This window comes from Phasianus colchicus, unplaced genomic scaffold (assembly GCF_987193195.1).
Source record: "Phasianus colchicus unplaced genomic scaffold, bPhaCol1.hap1.1 HAP1_SCAFFOLD_89, whole genome shotgun sequence".
Lineage (NCBI taxonomy): Eukaryota > Metazoa > Chordata > Aves > Galliformes > Phasianidae > Phasianus > Phasianus colchicus.
Window position 1 is genome coordinate 30001 of NW_028325260.1, and position 12500 is coordinate 42500.

General features: G+C 69.9%; 1 pseudogene; it reads right to left on the reverse strand.

Moving 5' to 3' along the window:
- Window positions 1–11741: 11741 nt before the first annotated feature.
- The window catches only part of LOC149911556 (uncharacterized), a 1546-nt pseudogene continuing 787 nt past the window's right edge, over window positions 11742–12500 (reverse strand).

Consider the following 12500-nt stretch of genomic DNA (forward strand, 5'->3'; position numbering starts at 1 on the left):
TTGACCCCTGACCCTCCCCTGACCTCTCCCGGATTCCCCTGGCAGAGTGATTTTCGCTTATTTTTAATTTCTGTTCCTTTCCTACGTTTTTAGGTTTTCATCGCTTTTTTTTTCTTTTTTCTTTTTTTTCTCTTTTGACGTTTTAGTTCTCGTTTTTTCTTTTAATTTTTTTTTTCTTTTTTTTTTAATTTTCCCATTCAATCATTCATTGAAATATATAAAATACTTTTCTAAGTGCCTGCCTGCCTGCCTGCCTGCCTGCTTGCGTGCGTGCGTGCGTAGGCCCGGCTTGGGATGGCGGGCCCACGCCGAGGCGCGGGTGCTCGTGAGGGGGTCGCGGTATGCCGGCACAGCCGCCTCCCCCTCCTCCTCCTCCTCCTCCCCCTCTCCCCCCCCCACCCCCCGCCCCGGACTCGCCTCGCACGATTTATCTTTACCTACCTTTTTTTTTTTTTGCTTTGTTCAGCTTTTTACAAACTTCTCCATTTACGTATGGTTTTCCAGTTTTTTTATTTTTATTTTTATTTTTTTTAAATTTTTCCATTTCTTTATTTATTGGTGGGCTCGCGTGTGCGTGCGTGCGAGCGAGCGTGCGCGCGTGATTTTTACTTTTTTTTTGCTGCGTTTTTCATTTTTATTTTTTTCCTTTGTTTTTATGTTTTCTTTCTTTCTTTTCTATCTTCTGTTCCGTCTCGTTTAACTTCGAACGTTTCAGCTTCTGTTTTTCTATTTTTTGAAATCTTTTTTTATGTTTATTTCTTTTAGCTTTCCCATCTCATCGTTCAAAATATCAAAAATATTTTTCTACGTACCTGTCTGCTTGCTCGCTCGCTCGCTCGTTTGTTTGCTTCCTCGCTTGCGGGCGTAGGCCCGGCCCGGCGGGGCTTTCCAGGCGCGGGGTGGTCGCGACGGGGTTGCGGGTAGGCCGACACAGCCGCCTCCTCCTCCTCCTCCTCCCGCAACCCCCCCACCCCCGCCCAACCCCAGCCCCCCCTGCCACCCCCCGCAAGCTTAAGCCTACCCCCCCACTCCGGGACTCGCCTCGCATTATTTTTTTGTTTGTTTGTTTATTCTAATGTTTTTATTTCCGCGCTTTTTCCTTCTTCCGTTTCCTTTTAAGCTTCTCAATTTCCGTACGTTTTCCCAATGCTTTTTGAACCTCTGTCTAGTTGTTTATTTCTCTGTTTATTGATTTGTCGGCTCTCTCTCTCTCTCTCTCTCTCTCTCTCTCTCTCGCGTGCGTAGGCCCGGCCCGGCCCGGCCCGGCAGGCCCTCGCCAGGCGCGGGAGGTCGCGACGGGGATGCGGGTAGAGCCGGCGGCCGGCGCCTGAGGCCTTCCTTGCCCCCGCCCGCCCTGCACACGCACCCCCCCCCCTCCCCCCGCCCCCGGCCCCAGCCTTGACCCCTGACCCTCCCTCTCCCAGGCAGATGCGATTTTTAATTTCGTTTTTTTTTTTCCTTTTTAAATGTTCCTTGACTTTCCTCGTTGTTCTGATCTTTTCATTTCATTTTATCTTTTGTTTTCCTATTTGTAGGCCCGGCTCGGGATGGCGGGCCCACGCCGAGGCGCGGGCGCTCGTGACGGGGTGGCGGTATGCCGCCACAGCCGCCGCTGCATTCCCCCCCCCCCCCCCCCCCCCCCCCTCTTAACGTCCGTCCCGTGCCCCGTCGTCCCCCCCCCCCCCCCCCCCACCCAACACCCCTCGGCCCCCACCGCCCGGACTCGCCTCAACGTGATTTTTCTTTACCTATGGTTCTTTCCGTTTAGACTTCTGCCGTTTTCAGCTTTTTTAAAACTTTTCCATTTATATATGATGTTTCTCCGATTCCCCCCCAATATTTTTCCATTTGTTTGTTTATTTATTGCTTGGCTCGCTCGCTCGCTCGCTCGCTCGCTCGCCCGTGCGTGCGTGATTTTTTTTTTTTTTAATTTTAATTTAATTTTTTCCTGTGTTTTTATGTTGTCTTGTTTAGCTTCAAACGTTTCAGCTTCTCTTTTTCTAACTTTTTTTTTAGTTCTTTTTTTTTTCTTTTTTAATTTTCCTCCTTATTTATTCATTCCATTAAAATATTTTCCTACGTACCTTTTCGCTTGCGTGCTTGCTGGCGGCTGCCCGCCTGAGCCCCCCCCCCCCCTCCACCTTTTTCTTTCTTTCTTTCTTTCTTTCTTTCTTTCTTTCTTTCTTTCTTTCTTTCTTTCTTTCTTTCTTTCTTTCTTTCTTTCTTTCTTTCTTTCTTTCTTTCTTTCTTTCTTTTTCTTTTTCTTTTTCTTTTTCTTTTTCTTTTCTTTTTCTTTTCTTTTTTTCCCCCTCCGTGTTCCTGCTTTTCTGTTTTCGATTTTTCAGAAGCTTCTTAATTTTTGTATGTTTTTCTGATTTTTTTTGAACTTTTTTCCGTTTCTTTCTTTAGTTATTGGCTTAATTCATATATTTATCTATCTACCCATCAGTCTGCCTGTCTCCCCGTCCATTTGCTTGCTTGCTCGCTTGCTCGCTCGCCCGCTCCCGCGCGCGTGCGTTTGAGTAGGCCCGGCCCGGCCCGGCGCGCCCTTCCGTTGGGAAGAAGGGGGTCGCGACGGGCTTACGGGTAGATCTCGCGGCCGGCCACCTGAACTTCCCAGCGCGCAAAGCCTAAACCTGACCCTTACCCTAACCTCGCCCGCCTACCCTAACCCTAGCCCTAACCCGCCCTCTCCCGGACGTGCCCCGCCCGACTGGCCCGCTTTTCTGCAGCACCTGTAGACGTATTCTTCTTTCTCTCTCTCTTTCTCTCTTTCTCCCGCCCCCCCCCCCCCCCCCCCCCCCCCCCCCCCCCCCTCTCTTTCTTTCTTTCTCTCTTTTCTTTCCCACCCTAGTCCCCTCCCCCGGCCCCCCGGCCCCTCTTACTTTCTTCTCGAAGACGTCCGTCCGACGTCCGTGCGAGCGCTCGTTTGCTCGGTGGTCGTCCGTTCCTTCCTTCCTTCTTCTTGGGGGACGTTGGCCGAGAGAGCTGCGGGATTTGGGTTTTCCGTTATTTCTTCTTCCCGCCTTTCCTTTCTTTTGCCGCTGCCCGTGCCCGTCCCCCTCCACCCACCCGACTCCCACCCTGCCCGATCGGACCGGGTTTGTTCGCCGTTCCCGCCTCCTTTTTTTTTTTCTTTTTAATTTCATTTTTTACTTTTTTAAGCTCCCTACCTCACCCGCACCCCCCCACACCCCCCTACCCACCACCACCACCACCTCCCACTCCGCCCTCCTCCTCCCCCTCCCACTCCTCGGTCCCCCCCCCCCCCCCCCCAACGCCACCCTCCTTTTTTTTTTTTTTTTTTTAATTTTTCTCTCTCGCTTCCCTCCGGCGGGCCAGGCCCGATGGCTTCGACCGGTCCCCGCAAACTCCCGCCCCCCCCCCCCCCCCCCCGAAACCGGCCGAGGACCCACCCACCCCCAGCCCGCCACGCGCTTTCTTTCCGTTTCTTTCTATTTTTTCTTTTTTTTCTCTGGGGGGAAAGGGGGGGGGGGGGGGGTGGCCGGGCCGGGGTGGGTGGGTGAGGGAACGGGCACGCCCGCCGCCCGGGAGAGGGGCTCAGGGCGAGCCCGGCGTCCGGATGAGTCGAAGGAACGAATCCCAGACGAACGCACACACCCACCCCCGGGACGGACGAGGCCGTTCCCCGCCGGCCTACCTCTGCCGCCGTCTTCCCGCCATTTCTTTTCCTCCCCGCGCTGACACGAGCGGCCGATCCCGTCGCGAGCCCGCCGGACGTTTCCCGCCCGCCCCGCTACGCGCGGGCGGGGACCCGCCGGCGCCTGCGCGCTTCCGCAGAGGGGGAGTGGGGCGGGGGGGGCGGGGGGGGGAGTGGGGGGGGGAAGCGGGGCACATAGCGGCGAGCGGGAAAAGCGCCCTCCCCGCCCAAAACACAAACACACACCATCACCACCCCCACCCCGCAAGCCGCGGGCGGATCGGGTTAGAAATACCCGACTCCGAACACCCGGCGCGAAGAGCTACCGGGCCACCGAGCGAAAAGGGAATCAAACGAAAAGTGTCAAACGAGCGAACGCGCACGCAAACACGCGCCGGTAAAATAAACAAACGAACGGACAGACAAACAAACGCACGCGAGACGAACGAGAAGGGGCCTCCGCCGGACCCCGAGCCGCGGCGGCCGCAATGCGGACCCCGCACCGAACCGCGCCGAACGCGGCCGGACGCCCCTCAGAGCGGGGGCGGCCGGCCGCGCCAGCCGCCGACACGCGGAGCCCGAGTACGCCAGGAACGGGCCGGCCCGGGAGCGACCGACTCGGTCGAACCGAGGCGGAGGCGGCGGCGGCGGCGGCTCGGGTACGACGGAAAGACGGCAAGGCCCAGGCGAGCGCCGAACAACCCGGTCGCTGCCGCGGCGGCGGCCGGACTGCGCGCGGTCTATACGGCTCGGCGCGGCTCGGCCGGTCCGCAGCGGCAAGGAGAGGTCGGCAAAAACGGACGGCCGGAGGTCGCTGCGGCGCCGGCCCGGCGGCGGCGGCCACATCAGCCCGTCTCCGCGCGGTTGCCTGGTCTCCCGCAGCGGGCCAGAGGTCGCTGCGGAGCCGGCCCGGCCGCGGCGGCCACGTCTACCCGGCTCCGCGCGGCTGCCTGGCGCGGCTCAACCGGCCTGGGGTCGCTGCGGCGCCTGCCCGGCAGCGGCGGCCACGTCTACCCGGCTCCGCGAGGCTGCATGGTGCGGCGTAGCCGGCCTGGGGTCGCTGCGGCGCCGTTCCGGCATCGGCGGCCACGTCTACCCGGCTCCGCGCTGCTGCCTGGCGCGGCGCAGCCGCCCAGGGGTCGCTGCGGCGGCGGCCCGGCAGCAGCGGCCACGTCTACCCGGCTCCGCGAGGCTGCATGGCGCGGCTCAACCAGCCTGGGGTCGCTGCTGCGCCGTTTCGGCAGCGGCGGCCATGTCTACCCGGCTCCGCCCGGCTGGCAGGCGCCGCGCAGCCGCCCAGGGGTCGCTGCGGCGCCGTTTCGGCAGCGGCGGCCACGTCTACCCGGCTCCGCGCGGTTTCCTTGGTCTCCCGCAGCGGGCAGAGGTCGCTGCGGAGCCGGCCCGGCAGCGGCGGCCACGTCTACCCGGCTCCGCGAGGTTGCATGGCGAGGCGTAGCCGGCCTGGGGTCGCTGCGGCGCCGTTCCGGCATCGGCGGCCACGTCTACCCGGCTCCGCACTGCTGCCTGGCGCGGCGCAGCCGCCCAGGGGTCGCTGCGGCGCCGTTCCGGCATCGGCGGCCACGTCTACCCGGCTCCGGGAGGCTGCCTGGCCTCCCGCAGACGGCCTGGGGTCGCAGCGGCGGCCCGGTAGTCGCGGCCACGTCAGCCCGACTCCGCGCGGCTGCCTTGTGCGGCGCAGCCGGCCCGGCTTCGCCGCGGAGCCGTCCCGGCAGCGGCGGCCACGTCTACCCGGCTCCGCGAAGCTTCATTGCGCGACTGCAGCCGTCCTGGGGTCGCTGCGGCGCAGTTCCGGCATCGGCGGACGAGTCTAACCCGGCTCCGCGCGGCTGCATGGCGCGGCTCAACCGGCCTGGGGTCGCTGCGGCGCCGGCCCGGCAGCGGCGGCCACGTCTACCCGGCTCCGCGAGGCTGCATGGCGCGGCGTAGCCGGCCTGGGGTCGCTGCGGCGCCGTTCCGGCATCGGCGGCCACGTCTACCCGGCTCCGCGCGGCTGCCTGGCGCGGCGCAGCCGCCCAGGGGTCGCTGCGGCGCCGTTCCGGCAGCGGCGGCCACGTCTACCCGGCTCCGCGAGGCTGCCTGGCCTCACGCAGACGGCCTGGGGTCGCTGCGGCGGCGGCCCGGCGGCGGCGGCCACGTCAGCCCGACTCCGCGAAGCTGCATGGCGCGACTGCAGCCGTCCTGGGGTCGCTGAGGCGCCGTTCCGGCACCGGCGGACGAGTCTACCCGGCTCCGCGCGGCTGCCTGGCGCGGCTCAACCGGCCTGGGGTCGCTGCGGCGCCGGCCCGGCAGCGGCGGCCACGTCTAGCCGGCTCCGCGAGGCTGCATGGCGCGGCGTAGCCGGCCTGGGGTCGCTGCGGCGCCGTTCCGGCATCGGCGGCCACGTCTACCCGGCTCCGCGCGGCTGCATGGCGCGGCTCAACCGGCCTGGGGTCGCTGCGGCGCCGTTCCGGCATCGGCGGCCACGTCTACCCGGCTCCGCGAGGCTGCCTGGCGCGGCTCAACCGGCCTGGGGTCGCTGCGGCGCCGTTCCGGCATCGGCGGCCACGTCTACCGGGCTCCGCGCTGCTGCCTGGCGCGGCGCAGCCGCCCAGGGGTCGCTGCGGCGGCGGCCCGGCAGCAGCGGCCACGTCTACCCGGCTCCGCGCGGTTTCCTTGGTCTCCCGCAGCGGGCAGAGGTCGCTGCGGAGCCGGCCCGGCAGCGGCGGCCACGTCTACCCGGCTCCGCGAGGCTGCATGGCGAGGCGTGGCCGGCCTGGGGTCGCTGCGGCGCCGGCCCGGCAGAGGCGGCCACGTCTACCCGGCTCCGCACTGCTGCCTGGCGCGGCGCAGCCGCCCAGGGGTCGCTGCGGCGCCGTTCCGGCATCGGCGGCCACGTCTACCCGGCTCCGGGAGGCTGCCTGGCCTCCCGCAGACGGCCTGGGGTCGCAGCGGCGGCCCGGTAGTCGCGGCCACGTCAGCCCGACTCCGCGCGGCTGCCTTGTGCGGCGCAGCCGGCCCGGCTTCGCCGCGGAGCCGTCCCGGCAGCGGCGGCCACGTCTACCCGGCTCCGCGAAGCTTCATTGCGCGACTGCAGCCGTCCTGGGGTCGCTGCGGCGCAGTTCCGGCATCGGCGGACGAGTCTAACCCGGCTCCGCGCGGCTGCATGGCGCGGCTCAACCGGCCTGGGGTCGCTGCGGCGCCGGCCCGGCAGCGGCGGCCACGTCTACCCGGCTCCGCGAGGCTGCATGGCGCGGCGTAGCCGGCCTGGGGTCGCTGCGGCGCCGTTCCGGCATCGGCGGCCACGTCTACCCGGCTCCGCGCGGCTGCCTGGCGCGGCGCAGCCGCCCAGGGGTCGCTGCGGCGCCGTTCCGGCAGCGGCGGCCACGTCTACCCGGCTCCGCGAGGCTGCCTGGCCTCACGCAGACGGCCTGGGGTCGCTGCGGCGGCGGCCCGGCGGCGGCGGCCACGTCAGCCCGACTCCGCGAAGCTGCATGGCGCGACTGCAGCCGTCCTGGGGTCGCTGAGGCGCCGTTCCGGCACCGGCGGACGAGTCTACCCGGCTCCGCGCGGCTGCCTGGCGCGGCTCAACCGGCCTGGGGTCGCTGCGGCGCCGGCCCGGCAGCGGCGGCCACGTCTAGCCGGCTCCGCGAGGCTGCATGGCGCGGCGTAGCCGGCCTGGGGTCGCTGCGGCGCCGTTCCGGCATCGGCGGCCACGTCTACCCGGCTCCGCGCGGCTGCATGGCGCGGCTCAACCGGCCTGGGGTCGCTGCGGCGCCGTTCCGGCATCGGCGGCCACGTCTACCCGGCTCCGCGAGGCTGCCTGGCGCGGCTCAACCGGCCTGGGGTCGCTGCGGCGCCGTTCCGGCATCGGCGGCCACGTCTACCGGGCTCCGCGCTGCTGCCTGGCGCGGCGCAGCCGCCCAGGGGTCGCTGCGGCGGCGGCCCGGCAGCAGCGGCCACGTCTACCCGGCTCCGCGCGGTTTCCTTGGTCTCCCGCAGCGGGCAGAGGTCGCTGCGGAGCCGGCCCGGCAGCGGCGGCCACGTCTACCCGGCTCCGCGAGGCTGCATGGCGAGGCGTGGCCGGCCTGGGGTCGCTGCGGCGCCGGCCCGGCAGAGGCGGCCACGTCTACCCGGCTCCGCACTGCTGCCTGGCGCGGCGCAGCCGCCCAGGGGTCGCTGCGGCGCCGTTCCGGCATCGGCGGCCACGTCTACCCGGCTCCGGGAGGCTGCCTGGCCTCCCGCAGACGGCCTGGGGTCGCAGCGGCGGCCCGGTAGTCGCGGCCACGTCAGCCCGACTCCGCGCGGCTGCCTTGTGCGGCGCAGCCGGCCCGGCTTCGCCGCGGAGCCGTCCCGGCAGCGGCGGCCACGTCTACCCGGCTCCGCGAAGCTTCATTGCGCGACTGCAGCCGTCCTGGGGTCGCTGCGGCGCAGTTCCGGCATCGGCGGACGAGTCTAACCCGGCTCCGCGCGGCTGCATGGCGCGGCTCAACCGGCCTGGGGTCGCTGCGGCGCCGGCCCGGCAGCGGCGGCCACGTCTACCCGGCTCCGCGAGGCTGCATGGCGCGGCGTAGCCGGCCTGGGGTCGCTGCGGCGCCGTTCCGGCATCGGCGGCCACGTCTACCCGGCTCCGCGCGGCTGCCTGGCGCGGCGCAGCCGCCCAGGGGTCGCTGCGGCGCCGTTCCGGCAGCGGCGGCCACGTCTACCCGGCTCCGCGAGGCTGCCTGGCCTCACGCAGACGGCCTGGGGTCGCTGCGGCGGCGGCCCGGCGGCGGCGGCCACGTCAGCCCGACTCCGCGAAGCTGCATGGCGCGACTGCAGCCGTCCTGGGGTCGCTGAGGCGCCGTTCCGGCACCGGCGGACGAGTCTACCCGGCTCCGCGCGGCTGCCTGGCGCGGCTCAACCGGCCTGGGGTCGCTGCGGCGCCGGCCCGGCAGCGGCGGCCACGTCTAGCCGGCTCCGCGAGGCTGCATGGCGCGGCGTAGCCGGCCTGGGGTCGCTGCGGCGCCGTTCCGGCATCGGCGGCCACGTCTACCCGGCTCCGCGCGGCTGCATGGCGCGGCTCAACCGGCCTGGGGTCGCTGCGGCGCCGTTCCGGCATCGGCGGCCACGTCTACCCGGCTCCGCGAGGCTGCCTGGCGCGGCTCAACCGGCCTGGGGTCGCTGCGGCGCCGTTCCGGCATCGGCGGCCACGTCTACCGGGCTCCGCGCTGCTGCCTGGCGCGGCGCAGCCGCCCAGGGGTCGCTGCGGCGGCGGCCCGGCAGCAGCGGCCACGTCTACCCGGCTCCGCGCGGTTTCCTTGGTCTCCCGCAGCGGGCAGAGGTCGCTGCGGAGCCGGCCCGGCAGCGGCGGCCACGTCTACCCGGCTCCGCGAGGCTGCATGGCGAGGCGTGGCCGGCCTGGGGTCGCTGCGGCGCCGGCCCGGCAGAGGCGGCCACGTCTACCCGGCTCCGCGCGGCTGCCTGGTCTCCCGCAGCGGTCCAGAGGTCGCTACGGAGCCGTCCCGGCAGAGGCGGCCACGTCTACCCGGCTCCGCGCGGCTGCCTGGCGCGGCGCAGCCGCCCAGGTGTCGCTGCGGCGCCGCCCCGGCAGCGGTGGCCACGTCTACCCGGCTCCGCGAGGCTGCATGGCGAGGCGTGGCCGGCCTGGGGTCGCTGCGGCGCCGGCCCGGCAGAGGCGGCCACGTCTACCCGGCTCCGCGCGGCTGCCTGGTCTCCCGCAGCGGGCCAGAGGTCGCTACGGAGCCGTCCCGGCAGCGGCGGCCACGTCTACCCGGCTCCGGGAGGCTGCCTGGCCTCCCGCAGACGGCCTGGGGTCGCTGCGGCGCCGGCCCGGCAGCCGCGGCCACGTCAGCCCGACTCCGCGCGGCTGCCTTGTGCGGCGCAGCGGGCCCGGCGTCGCTGCGGAGCCGTCCCGGCATCGGCGGCCACGTCTACCCGGCTCCGCGAAGCTGCATTTCGCGACTGCAGCCGTCCTGGGGTCGCTGGGGCGCAGTTCCGGCATCGGCGGACAAGTCTACCCGGCTCCGCGCGGCTGCATGGCGCGGCTCAACCGGCCTGGGGTCGCTGCGGCGCCGTTCCGGCATCGGCGGCCACGTCTACCCGGCTCCGCGCGGCTGCATGGCGCGGCTCAACCGGCCTGGGGTCGCTGCGGCGCCGTTCCGGCATCGGCGGCCACGTCTACCCGGCTCCGCGAGGCTGCCTGGCGCGGCTCAACCGGCCTGGGGTCGCTGCGGCGCCGTTCCGGCATCGGCGGCCACGTCTACCGGGCTCCGCGCTGCTGCCTGGCGCGGCGCAGCCGCCCAGGGGTCGCTGCGGCGGCGGCCCGGCAGCAGCGGCCACGTCTACCCGGCTCCGCGCGGTTTCCTTGGTCTCCCGCAGCGGGCAGAGGTCGCTGCGGAGCCGGCCCGGCAGCGGCGGCCACGTCTACCCGGCTCCGCGAGGCTGCATGGCGAGGCGTGGCCGGCCTGGGGTCGCTGCGGCGCCGGCCCGGCAGAGGCGGCCACGTCTACCCGGCTCCGCGCGGCTGCCTGGTCTCCCGCAGCGGTCCAGAGGTCGCTACGGAGCCGTCCCGGCAGAGGCGGCCACGTCTACCCGGCTCCGCGCGGCTGCCTGGCGCGGCGCAGCCGCCCAGGTGTCGCTGCGGCGCCGCCCCGGCAGCGGTGGCCACGTCTACCCGGCTCCGCGAGGCTGCATGGCGAGGCGTGGCCGGCCTGGGGTCGCTGCGGCGCCGGCCCGGCAGAGGCGGCCACGTCTACCCGGCTCCGCGCGGCTGCCTGGTCTCCCGCAGCGGGCCAGAGGTCGCTACGGAGCCGTCCCGGCAGCGGCGGCCACGTCTACCCGGCTCCGGGAGGCTGCCTGGCCTCCCGCAGACGGCCTGGTGTCGCTGCGGCGCCGGCCCGGCAGCCGCGGCCACGTCAGCCCGACTCCGCGCGGCTGCCTTGTGCGGCGCAGCGGGCCCGGCGTCGCTGCGGAGCCGTCCCGGCAGCGGCGGCCACGTCTACCCGGCTCCGCGAAGCTGCATTTCGCGACTGCAGCCGTCCTGGGGTCGCTGGGGCGCAGTTCCGGCATCGGCGGACAAGTCTACCCGGCTCCGCGCGGCTGCATGGCGCGGCTCAACCGGCCTGGGGTCGCTGCGGCGGCGGCCCGGCAGCCGCGGCCACGTCTACCCGGCTCCGCGAGGCTGCATGGCGCGGCGTAGCCGGCCTGGGGTCGCTGCGGCGCCGTTCCGGCATCGGCGGCCACGTCTACCCGGCTCCGCGCGGCTGCATGGCGCGGCTCAACCGGCCTGGGGTCGCTGCGGCGCCGTTCCTGCAGCGGCGGCCACGTCTACCCGGCTCCGCCCGTCTGCCAGGCGCGGCGCATCCGCCCAGGGGTCGCTGCGGCGCCGTTCCGGCAGCGGCGGCCACGTCTACCCGGCTCCGGCGGCTGTTGGCGTCTTTTGTGTGTGGGGGGGGGCGCTGCTGCTACGGTGCGGCCAGAGGCGTCGCTCTAATTCTCTGCCTCCAGTTATGTCGAGGTAAAGGTCGGCTGCATTCGGAGCCTTTGCCGGTAGTCGGCGTCGTCGTCCGTGGAGCTTTCTTTTCGGATGCCTTTACTTTTCGTCGGTAGGAGAGAGTGCGGACTCTGCTCCGGAGATCGGTGGTGAGCGGGCGCTCGCGAGCTGGGTTGACCGGCCGGCCAGATGGGTTTCGGCGGCGGTCGGCGGTGGCGGCGGCTCTCTGGGGCGTCGGTTCGTGTGGTCGATCCGGTCGCTTCGGTTTGTCCGTCGCGCCCCGTCCCGCCGTTCGGCGGTGGGTTAAGGCGGTCTCCCGGGCGAGCGGCGAAAAAAAGCCGGGCAAGGCGAGAGAGAGCTGTGCGGGTGAAATAGCCGGCTCCCGCGCCGCCCAGGGCGAACCCGAGAAGGCGAGAGAGAACAATCGAACGAACGGGGGAAGCCGGCTGCCGCGCTCGCTGGCGCGAAGCGGAGAAGGCGAGAGAAAAAGCGAGCGCGGAGAAGGGCACGGTCCGGTCAGCCGGCACTCGAAGGCAGAAGGGCCGGGGGCGTCCCCGGTGGGTCCCGCCGCGAGGGTGGAAGGCGGGACCCGATGGTCGTGGCGGCGGCGCCTCGTTCTCGTTCCGCACCGCATCCTCACCTGCACGCGGGAGCCCCGGCCGAACACGAGAGGCGCTCCTCGGGCGCGTCGGAGAGGCTTCCCGGCGGGCCGGTCCTATCCCGCTCCCCGCCTCGCTCGGGGTGGCGTGGGGCGGGCCGGTGTTCAGGCACGGGCGAGCACCTCTCGGCAGACGTTGCCCACGCACACCCGCCTGCACGTGCGCGCGCGGTCTTTCCGCCGCGTCCTGGAGAAGGGCTCGCATCTTCTCCTCCCTTCCTTCCTTCCTTCCCCCTACCCGTCTTCTTGTCGATCGATGAGGCCATTCGGGTCGCGTCGGAGAGGGCCCCCGGCGGGCCGGCGCTTCCACGCTCCCCGTCCCGGGGAAGCCGCGGCGGCGTCCGGTGTTCAGGCACGGGCGGCCTCCTCTCCGGTTCGCTTCCCGCCGTAGGCGAGGTGAGGCGCCCGCCCGGGCCGAGAGCGGGCTCGTCCGTCCGTTCGCTCGGTGCCGGAGCAAGGGCTCGCCCGACCGAATCCAGCCGTGTGACAGCCGAGCGGCCCCGCGAGCCGCAGGCGTACCGAGTTCGTTGAGCGAGGCGCCGGCGCCGGCCTCGGTTCGGGGCCCGGCGGGTGCCGGCCGCGAGCAGCTAGCCGGCGGGGTGGCAACCGAGGAAAACCGTGGACAAATGGAGCCAGAGAGAGAGAGATGGGGGGCTGCGCCCGCCCGAGCGGGCGAGCCCGGAGCAGCG